Below are 5,031 nucleotides of genomic sequence, written 5' to 3' on the forward strand. Positions count from 1 at the left end.
TGCCAAACTGTGGAGTTAACCCTATGGACAAATTTCTTTCTGAAGTTGTTACGAAAGACATTACCTTTCTTCCAGTGGGTCTATGGAACACCAGCTGCAACAAGAAGACTCAATTCACGACCCTTGCAGAAGGATTTGCCTTTTTAAAAAAGTTGTTGAAAGAGTTCTATCTCCACTTCTACAACAGCTGTTGAAAGCATAGAGAGCATCGTGGACTGAATAAAAATTTGTAGGTTGTTGAAATAATTCTGTATTCTGATTTCTCAGAGAACTAGATCAACAAATTTTGAAAGGAAATAATGCAGGCCCACTGGGGTTCTGAAATTGTCACATTATTCACAGTTGTGAATTGTGGTGACTGTTGCAGTCCTGATAGTAATAAACTAAAGGCAGCTTTATATGGTGTTGTATCTAATGCTGCAAATTGTGACAAGTATGCTATTTTTGCCTTTCATAAGGACTCATTAACAATTTTCAACAATGTGGCCATAAAGGTACAATCCGTCATTGTTGAACTGATAGTGGCATCTCAGTTCAAAAATAGATTAATTTTTGAAATCCTTCTGCACCATGAAGGAGACTCATGATATTTCAGCAGATTGGCACTTCTTTGCAACAGCTCAGTGAATGTGTGAAGCTGATGTAATTGGAAGTGTTGTCAAGAGGATGACATGGCAGAGTGTACTGCATGGGAAGAGATATTTTTCTAGAGCAGCAACATTTGCAAAAGTTGCATCAACGGCTGTGAGAAAACCCCCGCATTTTGTATGTCCTTTTGGCGATGTTGAGGAACAGTGGAAAGGTGTGCAGAAAGTGCCAGGAACATTATGCTTGCACTATGTAAAGCATGATGGAAGACCTCACTACGTCTGCTTTAGCTCATATTCACCATTTCCAGGGGACATCACCGCAACTGTATCAATGTGTGTGTGGTGACTCATAAGTCACCACTATTGCACTACATTGCATTCAAACTCTGGTGCGGTGTTGGGTGTTGCTGTGGCAGTGTGACCATTGCATCTCGTAAATGAAGCTGCCTGCTGTCTGCTGTGGATTAATAACAGCAATTTTCTTCCACTACGTTTTGAACCTGCAGCAACCAGTGACAGAGTCCACCCCACTGGAGCCCTGGACATGTCTGTTTTTCTGGCTCTGTATCTTCAGTGGCAGTGTGTACCATTGAGTGATCCAATGTACTAATAGTCACGTGTTCGAGGTTATGAACCCTGGCATACCTTGTTGCATGTGCGGAAGTGCTGGCTGGCCTTATTTTGTTATTCAGAAAGGCTCTGTCCATGATTCAGGAAGCTGTTGGTGTGGCTGACTGAATGCAAGTTCACTGTCTTAAGTTTGATTGCAGTGGTTCCAATTGTGGTTTGCTGTATTTAATCAGAACTCGGTGACGGGACAAGTTATAAGTATAATTTTTACTAAATATGTTGATAAATGTTGATTGTTATTGTGTATGTAAAAATTTTGTACTTTATTGAAACTTAATGCCATTTATGTCACAGAAGTATTGGGGATATAGAAATTTGTTTTATTATGGTGTTGTTTCATAAATTATTGTAGTTGCATTTTGTAATTGCCGAGAAAGTTGTGCAAGTATGTCCATCTTACTGTTTAAAATGCGTTGTCTTAAATTCATTGAATGTGAGTTTTGAATATGGATTTCTTTTAATGGAAGTTATTTTGAAATAAAATTGTAATGTGTTTTGAAGGGAGGTCTCAGACCCATCCCAACCTAGCCCTTCCACTCACTTGTTAACACATCAGTGCTGAGTCTAATACAATTCTACATGATTTCTCAGTTACTATGCCAGATGTAGATGATGAGACTAATTTTGCAAAGAAAAAGAAAGAAAGAGAGAGAAAAGGAAGTAAATGGGTTCTTTTTCATTACTTCACAAAACAAAACTGTGAATATTGTGTTGCAATATTATGAAAAAGATAGTTGCTACTCACCATACAGTGGAGATGCTGAGTCGCAGATAGGCACAACAATAAGACTGCTGCAAATAAAGGATGGTTGTTGAGGGATTTGGGGAATAATGGTGAGGCAAGGTTTGAGGTTGAGAAATTCCAGAAAGTTAACAGGGGGTGATTTGGGGGCAGTGAGGGTGGATCACGCTTGGATGTAGGATTGAACTGAATTAGGCAGGGTTCGACATTGGTCTTTGGTTGAGTCTGATTAGTAGTGTTGGTGGCGAAAAATAAATTGTTTCCACTGTAGGGACTGGGAGAAGGAGATAAGGTCTTTAACAAGTCCTGCATGATTGAATTTGGGAGTGGGGCAAAAAGTGAGGCCTTTGGAAAGGACTGATATTTCTGTGGGGCTAAGGCTTTTGGAGGAAAGGTTCATGGCCTTGTTTTGGGTCTGTTTAGGTTCTGGATTCTGTGTGGTAGTGGGAGTGAGTTTTGGAGGGTGGGGTAAGTGTAGTGTAATAGGTCTGTGAGACAGGGTTTCTCAGCAATGAGGATACGTGGGAGAGGTCTGGAGGTTGATGTAGAGGTGGTGGACTGGTTTGAAAGGTGGGATAGGAAGTGAGCAGGATGGAGAGCTTTTTGCGGTGGCGTTGTGCATGTTGCTCTTTTTCCTGGAGAGCATGAGTTTCAATCTTTGTTACACCCTGTGCATTGTGCCCTGAAATGAGAAAGTGTCCTTCCCACCCCTCCCGCAGTGGCATTTCACTGTCCATCAAACCTACACAATATGCTTGTCCATCCCTACACAACCCTGCTCCCATTCCTATACCTCATGGCTCACACCCCTGTAATAGACCTATATGCAAGACCTGTCCCATACATCCTCCCACCACCACCACCACCACCACCACCACCACCACCTACTCCAGTCTGGTCACAAACATCGCCTACTCCATCAAAGGCAGGGCTACCTGTGAAACCAGTCATGTGATCTACAAGCTAAGCTGCAACCACTGTGCCACCAACTACTGTGGCCAAGAAACAAGTGGACCACCCTGTTGCTGTGCCCGCTGTCAAACATGACACCCTTAGTTTCAATGGCTGCTTCACAGCCTTTGCCATATGGAGCCTTCCCACCAACACCAGCTTTTGTGAATTGCACAGGTGAGAACTTTCCATGTGATATAGCCAATGTTCCCATAACCCTCCTGGCCTCAACCTTCATTAGTCATTGTCTTCACCCATCCAGCCCCTTCCCTGTTCCCGTTCCGTCACTACACAGTTTCTGATAGTCTTTTTGTTGTGCTTGTCTGCGACTCAGCATCTTCGCTGTATGGTGAGTAGCAACTTTCCTTTTCATAATATTGTTACATTCCATCCTGGATTTTCCATTGTATGAATATTATGTTGGTCAGATTATCAGTATCTCTTGAGTTAGACACACATTTAAATTTACAAGGAAACATATTATTGAAGTAGGCAGTGCCATATTTGTGTGCCTCAGTGTCCCTGGTGAATATGTTGTAGCTGATGGTACTAACGTAGTGTCTGTTTTACCTGAAGTAACATGTGGCAGGAAGGGTGAATTGAGTTGTGCTGTTGGGTTTTCTAGGTAACAACACATTTGATAATTGTCTGTTTCTGATTGTTGGCTTATGAAGTAATTGTGTAGTTATGGACAAAACTACCTACACCTTCTTCTGAAATGTAGGCACCTGATGGGGTTTCCTGATAATGGAATAAAAAAAGTCTTGTTTTAAAGTGTTATTGGGTATAGTTTTATCATTATTTACACGCTGTGGCAATTATCTGTCTTGCAGCTAAAGTATTGCATGTGTAACAGTCACAACCCTAACACAAACTAGCATAGCAGTATATATGAATATATAAGTTGTAGAAATCTATAAATAAATGTGTAATACAATGCAGTATAATGAAAGGTCCTGGGTACCAGTAAAATATTGTACATCAAATTTGTAATGAAACTTCAGAAGATTTTCTCAAAATACCAAAATTATTTTTTTCCACTTTTTTTCTATCATGGGCCCTAATGTGTGTTAACATGGAGTATATCTCAAGGCAATATTTGCCATAGTAGCATCTCTGTCAACATCGTTGCAATGTGGCTGTAATGCATGACAATTCTGCACTATAGCCAAGCACTATTGCAGATGCTGCAGGTAGTGGAATGTTACCACTCGTATTCGCTGCTGGGGAGTTCTTAAGGTGGGAACCAATTCTGTGAATGTGATATGTCAGTCGTATGTTCATAATTACCTTTACCTTTAAACTACACTGTCTGCACTTGTCAGTCCAAGAAGTTGTGGTCCTGCTATGCAGTGCCACTCATAGCTATATCAAATTTATTCAGATTTTGTAGGAAAGCAGTGTGATGATGGAAGATAGTTTGATACCCAGTAGCTACGAAATTGAGTAACACCACTACCGCCATAAACTAAGGTTTATACTTGACCATCTTTCATCAGCATTGTAGAAAGGAAGTAATGTATGTTGCTGCCTTGAATAGGAACATGTACCATCAAATATACCTCGATTAAGATGAAAGATGTTGTGTAGAATAATTTAAATAACTAATCACAATACTGTATAGCTCTGACTTCCCATAAATTACTATTATTTCCACATCAAGAGCCACTTAAAACAAACATTGTCCCCATTCTTTCCAAAACAATCTACACTCCTTCAGATATTTTCAGTTAACTATTTTTCCATTTGTAATCCCCTGGTTCATCGGATATAAATGTCAATCTCTTTATATTGATGTATGATGATTATTATTTCATAATTTATGCCACTGCCTCGAGAGGTACGCCCTCCTTGGTACATCTTTGTTCTTTCACCATATGTCACACTCTGTCAGTGAACATTGCTTTAAACAGAATATTGCCACAAATTAATGAATGACTAACAGAAAATTCTTTAGACAGCTGATTCCTTTGCTTGAAAATATGTTCCTTGTCATAAAGACCAATTTGAACAATTTTCCGTTATTGTTTTGGCTCTTTTTTTTTTTTTTTAATTAAATATCTATTGATTATGGATAATCCCCTGTAATTGCTCTGCAACAACATAATTTCCTCAATT

Source organism: Schistocerca cancellata, chromosome 1, assembly GCF_023864275.1.
Source record: "Schistocerca cancellata isolate TAMUIC-IGC-003103 chromosome 1, iqSchCanc2.1, whole genome shotgun sequence".
Classification (NCBI taxonomy): Eukaryota; Metazoa; Arthropoda; class Insecta; order Orthoptera; family Acrididae; genus Schistocerca; species Schistocerca cancellata.